We start from the raw sequence: 25,013 nt of genomic DNA, 5'->3' as shown, positions 1-25,013 counted from the left end.
CAGGATGCTAGGAATGATTAAAAAAGGGATGGTTAACAAGACTAAGAATGTTACAATGCCCCTGCATCGCTTCATGGTGCAACCTCATCTGGAGTATTGTGTTCAATTCTGGTCTCCTTATCTCAAGGAAGATCTAGCGGCACTAGAAAAGGTTAAAAGAAGAGCGACCAAGATGATAAAGGGGATGGAACTCCTCTCGTATGAGGAAAGACTAAAAGGTTAGGGCTCTTCAGGTTGGAAAGGAGACGGCTGAAGGGAGATATGATTGAAGTCTACAAAATCCTGAGTGGAGTAGAACGGGTACAAGTGGATCGATTTTTCACTCTGTCAAAAATTACAAAGACTAGGGGGACACTCGATGAAGTTCCAGGGAAATACTTTTAAAACCAATAGGAGGAAATTTTCTTTCACTCAGAGAATAGTTAAGCTCTGGAACGCGTTGCCAGAGGTTTTCTGGTACAGAGTTTCCAATGAACGGAGGGAGGTGCGTCGCTTTGTTGTGGCTTTCCATATAAACATTTGCCACCATCAGCACTTCACAGCCATGTGGATAACTGTGTGTGTGTGTGGGGGGGGGAGGGTCCTGTGATCTGCGTTAGCATAGTTTGCAAGGGCCGGTACCATTCTTTTCCCTTTGAGCCTCTGTTCAGAGTTTGTTTTTCACTAGGATTTTGCTTCTGATATGATAGTTGTTGGAAGGGCAGCACTGGTGGAACTGAGAAAATCTCTTTTAATAATTCATCCTCCTAGAGTAGTGGCTGTAGATCTTTTATGATTTTAATCCATTTTCCCAGCCCTAGATTATATATCATTACAAGGGGGGACTCTTGTCTCTCTCAGTTTTCGTACTGCAGTGCAGTGCATTTTCCCTGGGTCTTTTAAGTGAAGAAGCAATCACCTTGGAGATCATTTGGAGGGTTTTAGCCTTTCTGTTTGAAGAATTCAGTCAGGGTTTTGAGGTGTTTATTTCTGTTTCTTGGGTCAGAATATATGCAATGGTTATCATGTGGCTTGGCTCTGAATAAGTGAAGGGGGAAAGCTGGAGTTGTGGAGGTAGTCCTGAATACCGATGCTTGTGTATAGCCATTGTTGATAGAAACCGTGGTATCTAGGAAGTTAACTTTTTATGTGGAGTAGTCAATTTTTAATCTGATTGAAGGATGTGGTGCATTAAAATAATTGGGAAATTGTGCGAGAGTCTTCTTCCTCAGTTCTAGGGTAACCTGCAGGAAGAGGTCATGGCTACAAAGCTAACATCAACCAGCATAGGGCAGTCAGATGTTTCATGCAAGTCTCTGGTGGCTGTTTGGATTATTACTAAGCCTGGTAGCAAGACATGTGAAGGAGGCCTGGTTGTTAGATATATTATTGGCCATGCATTGCAGATCAAAAGAACAATCTACCAGCGAAGGGGGCGTTGGTGGTCAGCAGAGTGGACAGACATAGAGGGCAGTAGTAAGAACGAGGCTAAGAGTTCAGTAAAAGAGATACAAATTCATATGCTTATGTATCCAAAGTCGTAGATAACTTGAGAGAGGAAGACAGCTGGGTATGCTAGTTAGTCTTTTCATCAAAACAGAAAACGAGATCTTGCCTTGAAGTATAGCACAGAGACAGAAAAGGCAAGTGAGATGTCCAAATCAACCAATGGAAATTTTATGGAGTGTCTGCAACCTCTGCAGGATTGTTTGTTTCGTCAAATGGAATACACAAAGGTCCCAACTAGGATCCCAGTTTCGGCAGTGTAAACTGCCTTCCTCAGGGGACTTTACATACAACAGTAAAATGCTGAGGAAGGCAGTTTACACTGCCGAAACTTATTTTCTGTAAGTACTTAGTGTAAGTTTTTATGTTAAATGCATATATACTCATATCGTATTAAAAACTGTATCTCAAACCCCCTTCTCTACCCATTGTAGATCTTTGTAGGAAAAAGTGGCTCTTTGCTTTAAAAAGGTTGCTGACCTCTGGCCTTGATAGTCTCTTGGGTCTCCCTTACCTTCCTGTCTGTGCCATAATAAGTTGTACATTGTGGGACCCGTGGTGCCCTCTCTCCTCCTGCACAGCTTTCCAACGATCATGGAACCTCACGTGCAAGGTGGGGAGCCACAGGGCCTGTCAGCGTGCAAGGGCAAGAGACGCCAAGACTGAACCATCGCAAAGAGTAAGACTGAAGGTCAAAGAGTGATATTTTTCAGATGATGTATCCAGTATAGAAATCTAGAAAGATTTAAGTATAGTTCTGCTTTCTATAAATGAAAACAGCTGTATAAAATGAAGTGTGCTTTTCTTTAGAGCTACTGAAAGGATTCAGATAGAGTGGAGGCAATACGAGGGGGTGCTAAAAAGTTCTCAGCCCAACCAACTTCCTAAATTCTGAGTGTAATTTTGCCACTGAAAAGAGTTATTTTATTTTGCAAAGTGCCAATTTGCAGAATCGTAATGCTATGTTTTGACATGGTTTCAGATCACTGATTGAACCACGTCAACGAAAAGTGTGGAAATTTCAAGTATGGAATTCCAAACCATCATGAAGTTCCTATTCCTGTAGAAGAAAACTCCAAAGGAAATCCATGAATGTATGATGCAAATATTGAGTAACAAATGCCCATCAGACTCAACAGTGAAGTGGTATGAAAACTTTCAGCATGGAGACTGAAACCAAAGATGCAGCAAGGTCTGGGAGGCCTCAAACACTTAACTCCTGAAATTGTTGACCATGTCCATGACCTGATTTTGGCAGATCGGCAAATATCAGCTAAAACACTGAAGCACTACAGATATTCATGGAACGTTTTGGGTGTATAATCCATGAGCACTTGGATATGCAGAAGCTGTGCCCAAATGTTTGAATGCTGATGAGAAACGATGTCTAGTGGACACTTTCAAGTTAATTTTGCAGCATTTTCAGTGAGCCGGTGCCAACTTTTTGGAACAACTAGTTACTGCTGATGAAACTATGACTCCGAGACAAAACAACAGTCCATTCAATGGCAGCACTCAGGTTCTCCAAGGCCAAGGAAATTCAAAACCCAAAAGTCAGCAGGAAAGGTCATGGATATCAGGAAGGTGTTGTAATGACCGACTATCTTCCAAGGGCCCAAACAGTTAATGCAGACTACATTTCTCCCTCCGAATCCGCGGTTTCAGTATCCACGGATTTGGTTATTTGTGATTTTTTGGGGGGGAAAAGAAACGTTGCATCCCGGACCTCACCTGGAGGTCTCGCAGGCTTTTGGGGCAGGAGCGATCTTCCTACGCTCCTGCCCCATGCAGATCACTCATACAAAATGGCTGTGGGGAGTTCCTGCCATAGTTTCGAGAAACTACGGGAACTCACGGCAGACATTTTGCATGAGTGATCTGCATGGGGCAGGAGCGTAGGAAGATCGCTACTGCCCAGAAAGCCCGCTAGACCACCAGGTAAGGTCCGGGATGCTGGAGGGAAGGCGGGGGAGGGTCAGAGCCAGCCCAAAAGTTATTCGCAAATTTTCAATATTTGCGGGCCAGCTCTGCCCCTAACCACTGCGAATATTGAGGGAGAAGTGTACTACTATAACTTGCTGTGCTGATTAAAGGAGACACTGGAAGAAAAAAGGAGAGGGAAGCAGTGGAAAGGAGGTCTTTTTTTTTTTTGGCATGACAATGCACTGCTCACAAGGCTGACAAAACGATGTATGCTTTGACGCAGTTGATGTTTCAATGCATAGACTATCCACCCTACTCACCAGATCTTGCTCCATATGACTATATTGTGTTTCCAAACCTTAAAAAAAGAGTTAGAAAGGGTGACAATTTTCAAGTGATTCAGAGACGACTGTAGTAATAGAGCAGTATTTCAGTGACAAGACAGAGTATTTTTTGGAAGAGTTTCAGAAACTTCAGATACAATGCGCCAAGTGTTCACATCATTCTCTTCTTGGTTGGGATGAGAACTTTTTAGCACCCCCTCATATGTGTGAATCCTCTAGGCCAGGGGTGTCCAAGTCCCTCCTCAAGGGCTCCAATCCTGCCTGGTTTTCAGAATTTTCCCAATGAATAAGCATTAGATCTATTAGCATACAATGAAAGCAATGAATGCAAATAGATCTCATGCATATTAATTGGGGAAATCCTGAAAACCTGACTGGATTGCGGCCCTCGAGGAGAGACTTTGACATCCCTGCTCTAGGCCAAGGATTTTCAACCCAGACACACCCAGCCCGTCAGGTTTTCAGGATATCCACAAGGAAAAGGGATGAAAGAGATTTATATACAATGGAGGTTTTGCATTTTGGATAACCTGAGAATCTGACTGGCCAGTGTGTCCCAAGGACAGAGTTCAGAACATCTGCCATAGGCAAAAAACTGCTCTCCATTCAGTGCCTAAAAGCAAACACACAGTTTTCACAGCCCCTGTGGTAAAATCTGTTAGCTTAGCAGGGTTTTTAAAAGGTTTGGATAATTTCTTAAAAGAGAAGTCCATTGGCCATTATTGACATGGCTTGGGGAAATCCACTGCTTATTTCTAGGATAAGCAGCATAAAATCTTTTTTACTACTTGGGATCTAGTTAGATACTTGGGACCTGGGTTGGCCACTGTTGGAAACAGGATACTGGGTTTGAATTACCTTCAGTCTGGCCCAGTATGGCAATTCTTATGATCGTATGTACTTGTAAGCTATGCACAAAGGTGTGTTCAGATTTCTTCCTACTGGTTGGACTACTTGGCTCTCCGTCCTTTAGGCCTGCTTCTCATGAAGGAGTGTGTGGCACAGTGGTTGGCGCTACAGCCTCAGCACCCTGGGGTTGTGGGTTCAAACCCTGCACTGCTCCTTGTGACCCTGGGCAAATCACTCAGTCCTCCATAGCCCCAGGTACGTTAGATAGATTGTGAGCCCATCGGGACAGAGAGGGAAAATGCTTGAGTACCTGATTGTAAAACCGCTTAGATAACCTTGATAGGCGGTATATAAAAACTTAATAAAAAATAAAAATAAAAAAAAATTAAAGCAATGATCAAAATCAGTGCACTGCCACATACGTAGGTTCTAATGAATGAAAGAATGGGGCTCAAAGAAATGTGAGAGTGACAGAGCCTTCAAATGATGAGACATACACTGGAGAAAAATTTGGCATCTCTGGAAGACAGGTAGGCCCTATGCTGAATATTTTCTTACAAACTTTTGCAGCTACCGCTGTAGGGCTGGTGCCAGAAAACAAAATGACAGACTCGGATGGAGGTAACGGCAATGCTCCAATGCCTATATAAATCTAATGCCAGAGGCAGTTTTTTAAAAAAAAATTTTATTCAATTTTCTATACTGTTCTTCCAGGGGAGCTCAGAATGGTTTACATGAATTTATTCAGGTACTCAAGCATTTTTTTCTCCATCTGTCCCGGCGGGCTCACAATCTATCTAATGTACCTGGGGCAATGGGGGGATTAAGTGACTTGCCCAGGGCCACAAGGAGCAGCATAGTTTTGAACCCACAACCTCAGGGTGCTGAGGCTGTAGCTTTAACCACTGCACCACTCTAGAAATCAAAATGTATTAGAAGTGAGCCAAGAATAGGACAATCAAGCCATTGTGACATCACTGATGAGGTTGGCTCTTATTGGTGGAATGAGGCATTATGATGTCACAATAGCAGCTCTGGTCTGGTTATCAGAGACTGAAACTTTTCACACTATTTATTCAATTTTCTATACTGTTCTTCCAGGGGAGCTCAGAATGGTTTACATGAATTTATTCAGGTACTCAATCATTTTTTTCTCCATCTGTCCCGGCGGGCTCACAATCTATCTAATGTCCCTGGGGCAATGGGGGAATTAAGTGACTTGCCCAGGGTCACAAGGATCAACGTGGGTTTGAATCCACAACCTCAGGGTGCAGAAGCTGCAGCTTTTAACCACTGTGCCAGTTGCCTGTGTTGTCTAATCCTAAATCCAGGCCTCTCAGCTAAGAGGCTATATTTAGTCATTTTTCAAGCAGGTATTCTTCACAGGTTTGGGCGGGGCAGCAAACTAGCTAGTTAGAATGGATTTCCACTGCCAGCCAACGATCTCTTGCCAGCTATTTTTGAGCGCAGGTATAGCAGGTCTAGGTTATGACTGAAACATTTCCTAAATAAACCTGATCTTTTATAGCCTGCTAATCTTGCTGCCTACTGATTCTGAAACCAACCCCCTGTGTTAATTTTATTCTTCCCTATTAGATTATACAGCAGTACTGAGCAGCTTCTCACAGTAGTTCATATATTTGCCTTACACAGGTCATGAGGGAACTACGAGAGGGCTCTGGGTGAAAGAGCAGGTGCTACAAGCAAATCCCTCGGAAGACTGTGCGCACAACAATTTGGCCGATTATTCCGCCAGTGGCAATCAGCTTTTTTTTTTTTAAACTATGTCGCTGGTTAATTTAGCCCCAGATGTTCAGTGCTAGGCCACAAAGTACTGTGGGACTGAGAGAGCCATTTTGGATTACAGGCTGGTACCAGGCAGGAGCAAATGGGCATTGCTCCTGTCTGATTTTTCCCTAGACCACCAGGGACTTCACGTTAGCCTCGGGAGGTGGGGGGGAGGCACAGCTCTGGCAGCTTTATATTTCCTTCAGGGGACGAGCTCAAGAAAGTCGGGGAGACTGCACTAGACAATATTTGAGTTTAGCCGGACACCAGCCAATATTCAAAGCGGTGCCTGGTTAAACTCTGTGTATAATGTTAGGACAGCTTTATTTATGTGCTTATCTAGCTGGTTAGCGATCTGAATAGCGACACTAATTGGCTAGAGTCATGCTCCGCCCATTCTCCGCTCCCAACCCACCCCTAAGCTTGCTGGTTATTCGTGGGCTGTTTAGAAGCAATATTCCAGTTACAAGTAGCACTGCCCAGTTACAAGTTGATGAACAACGCTGACTAGCTCCAACCAGGTCACTTAAATGGCCAGGAGCCTCTCCTGGCCATTTAAAATCAGTTTCAATATCAACCCCATGCATTCGGCATGCCAAGATCTCAGGCAGACAAGCCACACACACCATGCTAATCTGAGAGCCCTTCCAACGTACACCCCTTTAGGAGGACAGCTCACAGAATATTTCATGAACCCTTATGAATGATTATCCCTGCCAAAAGAACACAGATAATATTTATTAAAAGGCATAAGCTAAATCCAACAAATAAGTAAATACCGACAAGACCCCCCTCCCCCAATGGTTTAAATGAGCACAGATTGCTTTCTCAAAAGGAGACCTGCTGGCCGCTCCTAGTAAGATAACAAGGAGTAAAGGCATCTAGCTTTGGAGGCACTTCTCTACACTCTTTTATAACCAAAACTGGAGAGCCGAGAAAAATATCCGATTTGTCCACAAGGATTTGTGAATCTATCTATCTATACGAGGTCTGTTCAGAAGGTTCCAGGACAGTTTGAATTGCCAACAGGAATTTCTTTTGAGATGCGCTAGGTGGCATTGAGTAGCTTGAAACCTCACGAGTAACCTCCTTTTTTCCGTTTGTTAATATCCGTTTTCATCTCCGAACTACCACAGATTTTGTGAAAAGCTATTTTTTTTATCACGTGCGACCTCAATGAGCAGCGCCACAGCGTGAAGTACTGTTTAAAGCTGGGTAAGACCATTACAGAAACTTATGAAATGTTGAAAGTGGCTTATGGGGAACATGACATGGAGTCGTGGAAGGTGTTCTGAATGAGTCAAAATTTGTGAATGTTGTACAAAAAACCACGATGACAGTTCTTCTCCAGCCACCTTACTCTTCTGACTTGGCCCATGCTGACTTCTTGTTTCCTAAACTTAAATCGACACTGAAAGGAAAGCGATTCGACACCATTGAAAGACATAAAGCAAAATTCAACTTTTGGCAATTCCTGAAGATGCGTTTAAGGACCGTTTCCAGAAATGGAAACGATGTTGGGAAAAGTGTATACGTAGGGAAGGGGAGTACTTTGAAGGGGACCCAATGGAATAAGTTGTAAAATTGTTTAATAATTTTTTAATAAAATAAGTCCTGGAACTTTTTGAACAGCCGCAACAGCAGCGAATTGTAAACGTTGCTGCTGCCTGAAGCACCCGAGGCAGACGGTTCTCTCGCCTCCCAGCCCAACCCCCGCTGACTTTGCGACCCTTCCGCCGAGATGACTTTAATAGCAAACCTCGCAGCACGTTAAACAGGCTGGGTCGTGGCTTTCTTCTGCCGTTGAGTCTGTCTGTCGCGTCATTGATGACATCATTAGTGACGCGACAGAGGGACTCAACTGCAGGAGAAAGTCGCGAACCAGCCTGTTTAATGTGCTGCGATTGCCAACGCTGGAGGGAGGTTTGTGTAGAAGCGATATGTGTCTCTTCCCCTGCAGTACCTTTGCAGCACTTTGCTGCGGCGCATCCTCCCATCCTGAGTCTGTTTCTCCCGCTTTGTGTAGCCGCCGCATACGCACTCTGGCCACGGACATACAGATCAGGGAAGACAGATCACGCAGGTCTGAGTGCGCATGCGCGGCTAGCTTTTTATTATATAGGATATATATATAATATATTATATTATATTATTATATATATATTATATTATATATATATGTTATATATATTATATATTATATTTACACGAGGTCTGTTCAAAAAGTTCCAGGACTTATTTTATTAAAAAATTATTAAACAATCTTACAACTTATTCCATTGGGTCCCCTTCAAAGTACTCCCCTTCCCTACGTATACACTTTTCCCAACATCGTTTCCATTTCTGGAAACGGTCCTTAAACGCATCTTCAGGAATCGCCAAAAGTTGAATTTTGCTTTATGTCTTTCAGTGGTGTCGAATCGCTTTCCTTTCAGTGTCGATTTAAGTTTAGGAAACAAGAAGTCAGCATGGGCCAAGTCAGAAGAGTAAGGTGGCTGGAGAAGAACTGTCATCGTGGATTTTGTACAACATTCACAAATTTTGACTCATTCAGAACACCTTCTACGACTCCATGTCATGTTCCCCATAAGCCACTTTCAACATTTCATAAGTTTCTGTAATAGTCTTACCCAATTTTAAACAGAACTTCACGCTGTGGCGCTGCTCATTGAGGTTGCACATGATAAAAAATAGCTTTTCACAAAATCTTTCTTTATCCTCAGCCTTCTGCTTGGTCTGTATAAAACATTTGCACCGTAATACCACTACATTTAAACTCAGAACTAAATGATCAAAGAGTAGACAGGTATCACACCCTAAGAGGGGATAAAGGAGTCTGGGGTATGAATGTTTCGCAGAAGCTTCCCTCCATAAAAATGTCTCTTTAAATCTACAGCAAAAAAAAAAAAAAAATCAGCAAAACCACAGCAGGCGAGATGTGTCTTGGGCCCCTGATCGCCTTACAGCACAGGAAGTAAGCAGGCACTTTGATCAATCTGTGGTCACTTTAAAATACACCAGCTCGGATATCCAAGCAGCTGTAATTAGCACCCCAATGTCCAAAAATACCTTCCCATCCTCAGGCACTTCCTGCCTCCTGCACATGAGCCACAGCCAGTCTCAGAGCTGCGGAGCTAGGGAGGGAGACGGAGAAAGATTGGCCACAGGTTCTCACTCCCTTAGAGATTTCTCGGAAGCCCCGACTGCATTTCAGCAGCGCACAGAGATGGCTGAGCCTCCTCTCTCTTAATGGGTAGATGAACTATGGATTTTATCCAACTTTATAAATGATTTATACACAGATATGAATGCTCCTATGGAACTAGAGGAGTAGCCTAATGATTAGTGCAACGGACTAAGGGCTAGATTCACAAAGCAAATTGATCGTGTACCGATCGGTTTTCAATCCCTTTACTATCAAACTTCCCTCCAGCCCCATTCACTAATCTCTCCAGTGATCTGCTTCGAATTCGTGCATGCAAATGAGGAGAAACGCATGCAAAGTAGGCAGGGACGCAATTCACAACATACATTTCATGATCCGACTGCGCTGGCCGATCAACTCCAGAAGCGACCGCTGGGAACCAGTCGCAGACCTTCCTTTCCCACTGTCCAGCGCCGCCCTGCTCTCTGCCCCACTGCCCCAATCTCCCTGTTTCAGGGGCTGCAGAAGCCGAAGTCCAAAAAAGAAACTGCTAAGCCCAGAAAAGGGAACTCCATCTTTTAGCCTACAATCCAGGACTTTCCCTGCTTCAGCTGCCGCCTTCTTTACTCCAGTTCCAAAGTCAGGAACTTGCTCCTTTGCCTGCAAGACACTCCAATATCTTCTTTTCTTCTATCTTCTTTTATTCTATTTTACATTCCCGGATTCTCTTTTCTACCCTGCATGATATCCATACTATATTGATCTCGTGCTGCCTTCCGTGCCTTGAGCGAGTGAGCACTGCCCCCCCCAGCACCTGCCACGCAGCTGAATCCCCATTCTTCCCTCCCTCCCATCGGAACCCCGCCGGAGCCCTACTTTCCTCCCTAAGCAGCGTTGTGCCGGCAGCACTCTAAACAGGCTGCTTCGGCCTTGTCCACCCATTAATTCACTCTGACGAAAATCTGGTGTCAGGTCAAAAGCGCGCCGGGACAAAGGCGCACGCAGACAATTGAGCGCAGCGCGGAGGTGCGCGCCGCAGAAAATTACTGTTTTTAGGGTTCCGACGGGGAGGGCGTGGGGGGGAACCCTCCCACTTTACTTAATAGAGATCGTGCCGCGTTGTGGGGGGTTTGGGGGGTTGTAACCCCCCACATTTTACTGAAAACTTCACTTTTTCCCTGTTTTTAGGGAAAAAGTTAAGTTTACAGTAAAATGTGGAGGGTTACAACCCCCCAAACCCCCCACAACACTGGTGCGATCTCTATTAAGTAAACTGGGGGGGCTCCCCAACAAAACCCCCCGTCGGAGCCCCTAAAAACTGTAATTTTCTTCGGCGCGCACCTCGGTCTTGCGCTCAGTTGTCGGCGCGCACCTTTGTCTTTTGTGGGGTTGTCTATGAACCGAAAATCCTTAGGGCTTATTTTTGTAGAAACACGGTAGTAAATAGTAACTGTCTGGGAGCACACATGCACCGTCAATGAATATTAGTTTTGATTTATGTTTTAATGTATTTGCAGTGTGAGATTTGAACCCATAACCTCAGGGGGGCTGAGGTTCTAACCACTGCACCAAACGCTTAATGTATTTGTGTTCGTATTTTGCTCATATATTTATACACGATATTTGTTTTATTCTTTATAGGCTGTTTTAATTCATTTGTGTTCCGACACGTACATACATTTTTTTATTTTTTTCTGATTAATTTATTTTAAATGTGTTTTTCTTTATGCACTGCATATTTCCAATAGTGTCCCCTGAGGAAGGCGTTTTCTACATACCGAAACTGGGATCCTTCTTGGGACTATTTGATTCAAATAAAGACTTGATTATTGGTTGAAAAGACACCTCCGTCGCCTTTCTGTTTTGTCTCCGCCAATGAATGGCACATGCTGATATGTGATATATATGTAGGGAAGCCTGAGGGCAAAGAGCAGGTGGAGTTTGGGTGGGAATACCACTTCTGCACACACAAATTTACGCATGTCTCAAAGCAAGTGGAAATCTGTGTGCGAGCATTTGTGCACAGCTGAAGATGAATCTGGAAGAGGCATATGGGATTTCTTAGGGAGAGGAGGAGATAGTGGATGGGCCATTTGGCCTTTATCTGGATCATATTTCTATGTTTACAAAGCAAGCATACAATAAGTACATTATTCTTCCACTTTTTCCCTAGACTAGTTATTCCCAAACTTTTCCTGCAGGACCCTCAGCTTTCTGGATATTCCAAATGAATGTTCCTAAAATAAATTTGTATGCACTGACTATTACATAAGCATTCGCCTCACATATATTTATTCTGGATATCCTGAAACGCTAACTGGCTGGGGAAAATCTAGATCAGGTTTATGAGGCAGTGACTGCATATTTATCTCATGCATATTATTTGTGGGTATCCTGAAGGTCTCACTGGCTGGGGGTACCCCAAGGACTGGGTTTTTATTTATTTAGCCTAAGTGGTTTACATTCAGATACTCGAGCGGTTTTCCCTATCTGTCCCAGTGGGCTCACATTCTATCTAATGTACCTGGGGAATTAAGTGACTTGCGCAGGGTCACAAGGAGCAGTGTGAGATTTGTGTGAGATTTGAACCCATAACCTCAGGCTGTAGTTCTAACCACTGCACCACACGCTCCCCATCGACAGGGACCAACATGCTCCTAACTAAAAACAATTTGGCCATTGTGAGAATCATGGACTGTGGTCACGCTGCTGGTAGTACCAGGTATATCAAGTACCCCTATCCCTAAGACACAGCAGAATAAAGCAAGCAAGAAATATGTCTCAGCAGCCGAGGGTATCAAATTGTACTTCCCATCTACTGCCAAACCACTGATAACAGAGGTACACCCAGTGGAAAGAGAGGTGCAAGCGAGTACTGCAGCTGAATCCTGAGCGTCTCCATCCCCTCATTAGTCTGGCAGACCATGCACAGACAGGCAGAGGGGTGGCTCTCTGCATACAGATGCAGCCACAGCATCAACCTGTTCTGCCTTTCAGCTTTCGTAGCATTGCTCAATTGCTCTGGAGAGCTCGGCTGCTTGTGATTAGTTCTGGAGGGTTCTTCGTGTCACAGGGACTCTCTTGTTCTTTGCTGGCATGGCTTGCTCATCCATAGACGGAGAACCTACTTCCAGAAACCCGGCTTACATCTGCTCCCAGGAAGGCCAGTGATCAGACACCTCAAAACACTGCACTGCTCTGGGCAGATTTATTACTGAACAAATTAAGCAGCACTGGGGGGAGGAAAGCTGTCACGCTACACAGTAAGAGGTGCACTACAGCAATTATCAAACACTTAACTGGCAAAATGACAGCTGCTAAGTTATTTATTTCATCACTGCTGCTCCTCTACAGCTAAAGGAAAAAAAGAGAAAAGATTTGGAGGGTAATTTTGAGAGAGGCTGTGGTGTTTGCAGGCCTGCAGACAGTTTCTGCCAGGACCAGAAAATGTGCTTACCCTACACGTGCAAAATATGTGCCAGGATTTCAGAATGAAACCCTGGTGCATAGATCAGCTGATCAAAGTAGGGATAAATGAGATGCTTCTGCGTGGGACCTTTATTCAAATGTAGTACAATTAAAATGACTCAACACAGCCAGCGTTTCGGTACCTAGACAAGTACCTTCTTCAGGAGTCAAAATAACAACACTTTCAAACCATAAAGTACTTACTCAAACTTGCGTTGTAATATATCAGTCGGTCATCTGTTAAAAAATACATTTTCAGCTTCACGAGCAAAACATTCCTCTGCGTGTGAACCTTCTCCTCCAAACGGATGACCGACTGATTGTTCATATATTACAATGCAAGTCTGAGTACTATTTTTTTTTTTTAAATTTGAAATTTTATTGGTTTTCAATCCAGGAAACAATCCGTATAAACACAAGAAAACAGCAATCACACTAATACAAGATCCAATGCCTACGGAAAACAGTGCAAAATTACAACATTGTCTACAACTCCCCCCCCCCCCCACCCCCTTGCAAAGGACAAACCTCAGGATCAAGCATTTCCGAATTCAATTTCTGGGTAATAATAGCCCATGTTTTCATAGATTGCAAGTAATATCCCCTTCGTTTTGACTCCTGAGGAAGGTACTTTTCTAGGTACTGAAACACTGGCTAGATCGAGTCAATTTAATGGTACTACATTTGAATAAAGTTCCCAAGCGGAAGCATCTCATTATCCCTACTTTTACCGATTTGCATCTATGTGTGTTGGGGGGGGGGGGTCTGTTCCTTGGCTGCATAATTCAGCTGACCTGTACTACCTCTACCTCATATCTCCCATGGTGTGGGGGGGAGTGCACATTTTCAGAATATATTCTTCCCCACAGAGAGGTCCAGTAATTTCCCCATTAGTAAACACCCTGCAAAAAAAAAAAAAAACACACTCAAACACCTAGGCACCAAACCAATTATACAGTGTCAAAACAGCACTAATTTCCAGAATTGCACAACAATATCCCTGGCCCTAAAACACAGCACTGTAAATATCACCTCAGGTCCTAGAACATAAGAATTGCTGCTGCTGGGTCAGACCAGTGGTACAATCCAGAATCCATGCACAATTGGGCATGGATTCTGGATTGTATATCTGAATGGTGCCGTGGTGTTTTCATCTACAGTCTGGCCAGACATTTTTTACCAGTACAGTACGGCGTTTCAGACCATGGTCCCAAGCCAAGTAAAACTTTTTTTGCTTTTCCTGTGCACAGTGATGGGTGTATTACCCTTTTGATAATTACATTTCAGTGGTGGTGGAGTTTTTTTTGCCAGTGATAGTACATAAGCAGCTTGGACTTTAAACAGTATTGAAGTTGTTTACTGCTGCACTGAAATTTTTGAGGCTTTTTCTCCACTGGTTTGTGAAATGGTTATCGGGAGAGAGTAACTCATCTCTGGTGAGTAATATTTTGGAGTTAAATTTTTGGATTTTTTTCTATTACTCTGTTTTTTTTTCTTGTGAATGCCTAAATTCTACCTAAGCACTATTCTGTCAAATAGGTTTCTATTTTATTTAACAGATGGGTGTACACACAGAGTTTGGGCAGGACTCGCGCTTATGCACGTAACTTATAGACTACTCTAAATTATCAGAGATATTCAATCATAAGCTAAGATTTGGGGGTCCAAAATTGGGATCTCGTCTTATAGTCGAGTTGACACGACTCTCTCTTCCCCTCCCTACCCCTGCTGTGTGATGACTGGAACGCCTCTCTCTCCTCCCTCCCCTGCAGTGACTGGCTTTTCTCCTTACTGTTAAGCCTGGATATAGATATGTATACAGATTAAGTGCAAGCAGGGTCAGTTTGGGGCCTTGAGCATCTGTGCATGCTCGAGGCCCCGGATCAGCCTTGCTTGCAGTTACGTCAGGGTCAGCATCCAGGCTTGCCGGTTAGAAGAAATACTGATCACTTCTGGAGAGGGGGTAGGTAGGGGGGGATGAAGAGAGAAATGCGGGCCACTGCAGGAGGGGGTGAGGACAGGGAAGAGGAAAAGAAATGTCAGCCACGATTGGAGAGGAATGTTTGAATATAAGCCCTTGGTTTATATTTGAGTTAATATTTTTTCTTAAAAAACAAAACAGGGCAAAAATATTATATCGGCTTATATTTGGATGGATTTACATTTGAGTATATATGGTACGTGTGTATCTCTAGCATTTGGGCACTCTGTAACTGGCATAAGTACACACCCCTAAATTACAGGCATGCTTGGTCATTGGTCACACTAGCATTTGATAAAGGAAACTAGACACCAAACTGGCTTCTGGGTGCCTATATATAGTCCACTGCTACAGAACTATGCTCCCCCCAAGGGACCACAAATTAGAGACAGACACATGCAGTCAAAACTGTACAGGAAATCCCCTTTAACCAGATTCTGTATACAGTATAACACTGGGAAGATATCCGCAGAGTACCAAGACGTAAGAGATACACCTTCCCCCAAGCTGATAGAAAAGACAAGACTTCCCACCAAAAAGAAAATGGAGGATAAAAGAGTAAAACCAGAACTGGCTTAGGTCTGAATTTAGGCCCAGACAACATAGGCAACTGTCTAGGATGCCAGAAATTCAAGCCAAAAAGGTGCCTGTTCCCACTTTAAGGTCATGTAAATATGCTACTTCAAAGAGGTCCCACTGGGGCGTAGGAACATAGTGGACGATGGCAGATAAAAATCTGAAGTGTCCTCCCAGTCTACCCAACACTGGCAATGAATGTGGCATAAAATATTTGATCCTGGTTTTAATCTGCAATTTTCAGGACGCAGACCATAGAAGTCCTCCCTGCACCATCCCTACGTTCCTACTACTGGAGTTGCCGTCAAAGCCATCTCCAGCCTAGCCCAATCTGTCTTGTGATACATGGGACACAGACCACTGCTACCTTCCTCTGCTCCTCTCCAATCTGGGATCTCCGACACCCCTCACCCCTGCTCTCTGGGATCTGCTGTCTGGTCTTAGCTACAGACACCAAAATCTTAAGCCTGGCCCAGCTTAGCTCGGCCTTCTTCTAAACTCTCTTCTCCAGTCATGGATCTAAATAGTTTCTTTACTAAGAAAAACCTGTTGAAGAACTGAAAACCACATCTCTCTGCATAAAAAGGAATCATAAAAACATAAGAACAGCCATACTAAGTCAGACCAATGGTCCATCTAGCCCAGTGTCCTGCTTCCAACAGTGGGTCAATCCAGGTCACAAGTACCTGACAGAATCCCAAAGAGTAACAAGATTCCATGCTATCGATCCCAGGGACAAGTAATGGCTTTTCTCATGTCTACCTCAATACCAGATTATGAACTTTTCCTCTAGGAACCGCTACCGATCCCAGGGACAAGTAATGGCTTTTCTCATGTCTACCTCAATACCAGATTATGAACTTTTCCTCTAGGAACCGCTACCGATCCCAAGGACAAGTAATGGCTTTTCTCATGTCTACCTCAATACCAGATTATGAACTTTTCCTCTAGGAACCGCTACCGATCCCAGGGACAAGTAATGGCTTTTCTCTTGCCTATCTTAATACCAGATTATGGACTTTTCCTGTAGGAATCTGTCCAAAGCTTTTTAAACTCAGGTACGCCCTCCGGAAACTATTTGTTCAGTGAAAAAATATTTCTTCCTGCTTGTTTTAAAAGTATTACCATGTAACTTCACAGTGTCTCCTCTACTTTGTACTTTTTGAAAGAGTAAACCACCCCCCCACTATATTTTACCCGTTCTACTGCACTCAGGATTTTGTAGACTTCTATCCTATTCCCCTTCCCCCCAACCGTCTCTCCTCCAAGCTGAAGAACCCTAATCTCTTAAGCTTTTCCTCATACAAGAGAAGTTCCATCCCCTTAATCATTTTAATTATCCTTCTTTGAACCTTTTCTAATTTTGCTATGTTCTTTGTTGAGATGTGGCGACCAGAACTGCACACATTATTTAAGTTGAGATTGCACCATGGATCAATAAAGAGGAATTATAATATTATGTGTCTTATTTTCGACCCCTTTCCTAATAATTCATAACATTTTCTTTGCTTTTCTGGCCAATCATCCATGATCTTTTTCTTCAGTGGTGACTCCTAATGGGATCTTGCCAGGTACCTGTCACCTGGGTTGTCCACTGTTGGTAATAGGATACTGGACTTGATTGACCTTCGGTCTGTCAACATTAAATTTCTTCTGCCATTCCCAATTTGCCAAGGTCCTCCTGCAATTTCATGTAGTCCACATGCAATTTAACAATTCTAAATAGTGTTGTGCCATCTGCAAATATAATCATCTCATTTATCATTTCTATTTCCAGATCATTTATAAATACATTAAATAGCACCGCTCTCAGTATAAATACCCTACTCTCCTTCTTCTATCTATTAACCAGTTCCCAATCCCACAACAGAATATTGCCTCTTATCTCATGGTTTTTAGGAGTCTCTCATGAGGGACCGTCAAAAGCTTTCTGAAAATCTAGAAATGAGTGGACAGACCAAAATGGGTCTTGTGTAGAGAGTTGCACGGGGACAGAAATCCCACCCATCCCCGCCAGGATCCTCTCCGTCCCCACCCGTCTCCGCCAGGAATTACCTCCATCCCCGCCCGTCCCCATAAAAAGCAGCAATTACTTCTGACAGGATCATCAATTCCACAGTTTCTTTTGTGTTTGTGCTGCTGTTTTTCTTGTTTAATCTCTTTGGTGGAACCCTTTTTTTGTTTTCTGTTCAGGTAATTAACTTATAAACCCTCTCTTTTACTAAGACTGACGTGTCCATGATATTATATGGATGAACCCTGCTTCCAAAGCCTTCCATCCCTGTGGGAGTCCCGTGGGCTAGAGGGGGGTCCCCGTGGGAGTCCCCTGGGTTAGGGGGGATCCCCGGGGGACCCGCGGGATTCCCGCAATCCCCGTTCCTGTGCAGACCTCTAGTCTTGTGGTCATTATCTGCTGCTGGCATATTCAAAAGCAAATATCTATATAGTGGCAGGTACTTTACAGATCTTTGTGCTGGCTGCCACTATCTGTGAATATCCTTACAAACCACCTCAACACTCTCCAGATAATGGTGGGGCAGTGAATGAATGCAAGTTACTCAGATGGCAGCAGTGTTCAGACCGCGGTCTGGAAAACTATCTATAAAACATAGGACGGAAAAAAAAAGTGTGGGGAATGGTCAGTGGTAAAAGGAAGCAGGAGAGACAAGTGGCACATTAAAGGGGGGAGGAGCAAGGGGACACTCTCTCCTCTCTGCCACCCCCCATCTCTTCCCATTCCTCCCCTCCACGCACCCGCCCCCTTCCCAACCCCCATACCTCCAATTGAAGTTGTTTGTGGCGGTCAACAATGTGCTCTTTGCAACCCCATCAGCTCTCCCACTGACATCACTTGCGGATGCTGCACATTGCGTTAGGGGAAAGAGTTCTTGGCTGGCAAGGACGGTATTACCAAGGCGCATGAAGGGGACAGCATCTACAGGGAAGAGGTCTGGCTGAGTAAACCAGTACAGCACTGCTGGAAGAGAAGAGAAGGAGAAAGGAAGGCTGTAAGCATCTCCCGAGCACCAGAGGAGGAGAGATGACCCTTGGATCCGAGTGAGGAGGGCCAGGCAGCCACATCAGAGTCCAGTACAGTTCCACAATATATTTTGGGGAGAATGGAAGAAGGGGATTTTCAATTCAGGGGAGAGTCCAGGAGGAGCTTAAAACACTAAACCTTTGATCATTTTTCTACTCTGCCATTACTGGATTTTGTTATTCACACCTTAAGACCATCAGTAAACCCCTGGTTCAGAACAGTATCTGGCCTGCATGGATTTATTGGGAAGGAAAGGCAGAGTGGAAAGAGTAGATCTTCTTGACCTGAAACCCTAAATTTCCAGAGAGTTAAGCCTGTAGCAGCCAGTGCTACCTCCCTGAAGTTGTACCCCAGCAGAATTATGAGAGTCCCCCCCACTGGGACAGATAAGAAAAATGCTTGAAGTACATGAATGTAAACCGCTTTGAATGTGGTTGCAAAACTACAAAAAGGTGGTAAACAAAATATATGTACAGTGGAACCTTGGTTTATGAGCATAATTTGTTCCAGAAGCATGCTTGTAAACCAAAACACTCGTATATCAAAGCAAGTTTCCTCATAGGAACTATGGGAAACTCGCTTGATTCGTTCCCACTTACCCCATTCCCCGAGGCTAGCAGCGCTGCTCTACCCCCCCCCAAGAACCGGCATGGCTCCCCCCGCTCATGAAGGCCCCCCCCCACGTGATCCGCCATCTCCCCACTCGTGTCACCCCCCCCACGTGATCCACCATCCCCCCCGCTCGTAGCGCCCCCCCGATCCGGCACCCCTCCCGCTCACGTCCCCCCCCCATTTGCAAAATCGGCACCTCGGAAACCGAGTGTGCCTCGATTTATGAGTGCCCCCCCCCCATGATCCGGCATCCCCTGCTCATGTCGCATCCCCCCCCCCCCCTGCTGCGATCCAGCATCCCCCAGGCACCCACCTACCCGATCACATTCCTTATTCCCATTTGGCACCGGCACCAACGCACAGGACATGCGTTCTCGGAGAGAACGGGAACCCGAAGGCCTTGAGAATGCGCAGATGCTCAAGGCCCAGCGCAAAGAAGAAGGCAGATCTTCAAGCACCGGCATGTCCTGTGCGTTGGTGCCGGTGCCAAATGGGGGTAAGGAATATGATTGGGTGGGTAGGTGGGTGCCTGGGGGATGCCGGATCGTAGCAGGGGGGGATGCGACATGAGCAGGGGATGCCGGATCATGGGGGGGGGGGGCATTCGTAAATCGAGGCACACTCGGTTTCCGAGGTGCCGATTTTACAAATGTTTTGCTCGTCTTGCAAAACACTCGCAAACCGGTGCACTCGTAAACTGAGGTACCACTGTATATATTCATTCACTATACAGCCTGGTACTGTTGATTTTTCTCACAGATAACGAGAGAGTAGATGTAGTAATAATAACAACTTTATTTTTATATACTGCCAACACCAGTAGTTCTAGGCGGTTTACATAAAAGAGAACTGGTAGTAATGGTAGTAGAAAAGGTAGCAGTAGATATGTTTTAATTTTCACAAGAGAATTGTATTTCATAATTATGAGTGGCCATTAATTTCTGCATAAAAGAGTGGGTATTTTTTTTTTTTTTTAGATCGTTTACTTTAAAGTTTAATAATACTTTGTTTATGTCATATATGTATGAGACAATCAAATCTCGATTAATGAGTTGCGTTTTTGTGGATATTTCTGGGGAAGGGAGTTCATTAGATTCTTAAAGGGGTCCGTTACTCAAAAAAGGTCAAGAATCACTGTATTAAAAATGGCTTAAAAATTGCCATTTCATCTCAAGTTAAATGTTAAGAGACTATTTATAGACTCCACTTTTGTTTTCCGCCTTCAGCTGAAAGTATTAGCCAGGAAAGTAACTGAAACTTCTTAGATTCTGGCAATTTCCGTACAGCATTTCATTCACTCCTACTTTCTGCACTGGATTAATGCAATTCTAGCTACACTGGTTTACCTCAGGCATCACAAGACATCAAACTAAGGAAGAAATATTGGATTACTATTTATGTAAAGAAGCTGAATTTGATTTATATTTACTCTAGTGATTTCACTCAAGTATATTTTGGCAACGAGGCGGCAAAGATTTTATAATCACGTGACACTAAGGATATGGAATAGCACATAGACTGAGAACAGGAAGCAATGATGCACAATTTATAACAGAAGACTTTATGCAGATAAGTGAAAACAGTTCTACAAATTTATTCTTATTTGTGTTACTGCATGGTGCGATGATGGAATTTATTATTTAACCAGTTAAGTGCAGGAATGGCTTCATAATTCTGAGCACAATTCCTATACATTTTTTTTGCATATATTTAATAAAATTAGTTAATAAAGCTTCTATTATTATTATTTATTTATTACTTTAGAGATCTTTTTAAGAAGCTTATTTCCCATTATTATAATGTTTTGCGCTATCACTAAAAGGTAATTCAGAATGTTAATAATTTTAGCTTGGTGAGAATCTTGGGGCTAGATTCACAAAGCAAACCGATCGTGTACCAATCGGTTTGCTACCCCTTTGCGGCCAGATTTCCCTCCGGCCCGATTCACTAACCTCGCCTGCGATCCGCTTCCAATCAGTGCATGCAAATGAGGGGAAACGCATGCAAAGTAGACAGGGCTGGCTGATCAACCCAAGAAGCGACTGCGGGGACCAGTCGCAAACGGTTTTCCGACTCTCCAGCTCCATTGAAGCCCTGCTCTCTGCTGCCCCAAATCTTTCCTGCCTGCCGCCCTGATGCTCTTCCCCGATCTCTCCTGCCTGCTTTGCTCCGAATACCCACCCTTCTCTTCCCCGATCTCTCTTGCCTGCTCTGCCCCGAATCGCCACCATGCTCATCCCTGGATCTCTCCTGCCTGCCGTCCCGAATCTCTCCTGCCTTTCCACGCACTGCGAGCCCATGGTTTTAACCCGCGGGTTTAAAGCAGGTTAAAACCACGGGCTCTCTGGGCTAAAAAAAAAAAAAAAGTTGTGGCTTGGACAGGCATGCGCAGACCATCTACATATGGTCTGCGCATGCGTCGGTATCACACCAGCAACCCTCCAATCACCCCCATCTGCATATTGGATGTTGAAGAATCCATCGGACCTTCCCGGATCAGACACAGATCGGTCCCGAGCTGGCAGGTTCGTGAATCTAGCCCTTGGTGCATCTACTGTATTATAGTCACTGCATTTGTTTCCTATTACATGGCGGATTAAATGTAAGATCCTGATATTGAAATATTGTGCATTATGTCAGGAAATGCCAGTATGTGTTGGTAATATCCTCAGGGTTTGATATTCAAAGTGATCTAACTAGGCATGAGGCTTGAATCATGTGTGCCTGCCTATCCACCGATATTCAGTGGCATTTAGGAACATAACATAAGAAAAGCATTACTGCAAGGGTGTCCACACCTTTTGGGCTTGCTAGCTACTTTTAAAATGACCAAGTCAAAATGACCTACCAACAATAAAATTTTTTTAAAAACACAAAGCACACTGAAAGGCAGAGAAAATGCTAATCATCATTCATATTCTGGGTTTTTTTCAAAGAGTTCAAGGCAGATGACTCTATGCAATGTCACCTCAGTAACAACCATACAAAAATAGACATATAAACCCCTCCCTTTTTACTAAACCACAAAAGCAGCTTTTAGCGCAAGGAGCTGCGCTGAATGCCCTGCGCTGCTCTCGACGTTCATAGGCTCCCTGCGCTAAAAAACGCTATTGCAGTTTAGTAAAAGGGGAGCCATAGTGCAAAATATAGACAGCAGATATAAATTCTCAAAACGGACATACAGTATTTTGATCACTAAACTGAAAATAAAATAATTTTTCCTACCTTTGTTATCTGGCGATTTCATGAGTCTCTGGTTGCATTTTCTTCTTCCGACTATGCATCCAATATTTCTTCCCTTCTTTCAGCCTCCTGTATGCTTCCTCTCCTCCAGACCTCATTCCCTCCCCCAACTTTTTCTTTCTTTCTCCCTGCCCCCCTCTTTCTTTCTCTCTCCACGTCCCCTTTCTTTCTGTCTACCTGTTCCCCCTTTCTTTCTGTTTCCCTTCTTTCTTTGTCTCCCTGCCAGCCCCCTTTCTTTCTTTCTTTGTCCCTGCCCTCCCCCAAGACACTAGGTTTGCCGCCACCATCGGGGAACATGCCCCTAAGCCACCGCCACTCCAAGATCTCCCTGCAGAAGCATTGCGCTGACCAGCATTCCACTCCCCGACGTCAATTCTGACGTTGGAGAGGAAGTTCCGGGCCAGCCAGGCACCAATTGGCTGAATTATTCTCCGATTAAAAAATACTTCTTCCTATTGGCCCAGTGGCTTTGAGCAATCCCAATCAAATTCATGGGAAAATCTTCATTTTGCACAGTTTTTCCAACTTTAGTTTTCTGGACAACCCTGGCTCAGAGTAACCTGCAGGAGTTGAGAGGCAGAATGCCAACACCGAGTTCGTAGGGAGATGGGAGAGAAGCAGGAGGAAGATCTACAGCAATGGCAGATATCCTGTCAACCTCTACCCATCCTGTCTCCTCTCCCACCATCCCCTTCAAGCTGGTTCTCCTTCTCCCTCTCCCTAGTTTTATCTCCCTCTATTCCTTCTCCGGAGACCTATTTGCGGTGGCACCTTTTGAACAGCTATTCTGTTTTCTTCCAGCATCACAAAGTGCCCACACTTTCTTGGCTTGTGAGCTACTTTTAAAATGACCAAGTCAAAATGATCTACCAAAAATAAAATTTAACCCCCCCTCCCACAAAGCACACTGTATGCAGAGAAAATGTTAATTATCATTTATATTCGGGAATTTTTCTCAAAGAGGTCAAGGCAGATGACTTTAAAATATGCAATGTCACCTCAGTAACAACTATACAAGTCTCTGGTTGCACTTCCTTCTTCTGACTGTAAATCCAATATTTATTTATTTCTACTTCCTCTCCTCCAGACCTCAGTCCATTCCCCAACCAACATCTCTCTCTGTGCCTCCATGAGTCCAACTTTTTCTTTCTCTCTCCCTGCCCCCTTTCTTTCTTTCTTTTTGTTTTATAAGTTTTATTGAATTTTCACAATGGCAAATACACCAGTTTGCCAAATCCCCACCCCAAAACAAACAGTCATACTGGTACTCTTCAATATAAAGCAATACTATCCAACCCAAATTTCCCCCTCCCTCTCTTTCTTTCTTTTTCTCCCTGCCCCCTTTCTTTCTCTCTCCCTCCCTGCTCCCCTTTCTTTCTGTCTGTCTTTCTCTTTCCCTGCCTCCCCCCTAAGCCACAGCTGCTGATTTCTCCCTGCTTCCCCGACGCCAGGCCAGGCCCATACAAGCACCAGGCCCACAGCCTTCCCCGCCCCCAATTCTGATGTCGGAGAGGAAAGTTCCAAGCCAGCCAGGCAGTCATTGCCTGGCCCAGAACTTCCTCTCCGATGTCAGAATTGGCGTCGGGAGGGAAGGCTGTGAGCCTGGCGCTTGTATGTGCCTGGCGTCAGGGAAGCAGGGAGAACAGAACACAAAGGCAATGCGAGTCTATCGCGGAGGCCAGGATGGGCTCCGCGATCAACTCGGGTTGCCTTTGTGATCTACTGGTAGATCGCGATCAACCTTTTGGGCACCCCTGCTAAAATCCAGACTTTCCTCTCTCAGAATAAAGCCAAGACCCTCATCCATGCTCTCGTCACCTCTTGCCTGGATTATTGCAACTTGCTTCTTGAAGGTCTTCCACTAAGCCATCTCTCCCCTCTTCAATCTGTTCAGAATTCTGTTGCATGCCTCATATTCCGCCAGTGTCATTATGCTCACGTTACCCATCTCTTCAAGTCACATACAGGTCCAACTCATCTTACTGACCTACAAGTGTATTCACTCTGCGGCTCCTCAGTATCTCTCCTCTCTTATCTCTCCCTATACCCTGCCCGGTGAACTCTGATTGTCAGGTAAGTCTCTTGCCGGTGCCCTTCGCCTCTACGGCCAACTCCCAATTTGTCCCTTCTGCCTTGCTGCACCGCATGCCTGGAACAACCTGCCTGACTTGGTATGTTGGGCTCTGTCTCTAGCAGCATTCAAATCCAGGCTGAAAGCCCACTTCTTTGAAGCTGCGTTTTAAGTCTTAACTCTACCAACTTGTAAAGTACATAAATCTGATTGTCATTCCTTCTGTAGTCCCCTACCCTCTCTATCTCATCATTCCCTCTGGAATTCCATACCTAAACAACATACATAGATTCACCTTTTGTCCTGTATGTCTGTTATAATTAGATTGTAAGCTCTTTTGAATAGGGACTGCCTCTTGCACATTTAATGTACATCACTGCATGCGTCTGATAGCACTATAGAAATAGTAAATAGTAGTGGTAGCAGTAGCAAAGAAATGCCAGCATCACATCTAAGGAAAGGTATAAGGAGATTGTGTCCCAGGGAAA

At 44.3% G+C, this 25,013-nt stretch overlaps 1 protein-coding gene across 7 annotated transcripts in view; it reads right to left on the bottom strand.

The window, feature by feature from the left end:
* BCL9L (BCL9 like) overlaps positions 1-25,013 on the bottom strand; it is a 237,925-nt gene that overhangs the window by 89,197 nt on the left and 123,715 nt on the right. For 2 of the 7 annotated variants that reach the window (XM_033918000.1, XM_033918001.1), the window contains exon 3: positions 18,338-18,533. The exons of 4 other annotated variants lie outside the window; for them this stretch is intronic. The gene's annotated coding sequence lies outside the window, so the exon portion shown is untranslated. Of the gene's footprint in view, positions 1-18,337; positions 18,537-25,013 lie in introns of all 7 variants that reach the window. One more of the 7 variants, XM_033917999.1, reaches the window with a different exon arrangement.

The sequence above is a fragment of the Geotrypetes seraphini genome, chromosome 13 (genome assembly GCF_902459505.1).
Source record: "Geotrypetes seraphini chromosome 13, aGeoSer1.1, whole genome shotgun sequence".
Classification (NCBI taxonomy): Eukaryota; Metazoa; Chordata; class Amphibia; order Gymnophiona; family Dermophiidae; genus Geotrypetes; species Geotrypetes seraphini.
The sequence above is the reverse complement of the archived record's forward strand: the minus strand, read 5'-3'. Positions and strand labels throughout refer to the sequence as shown.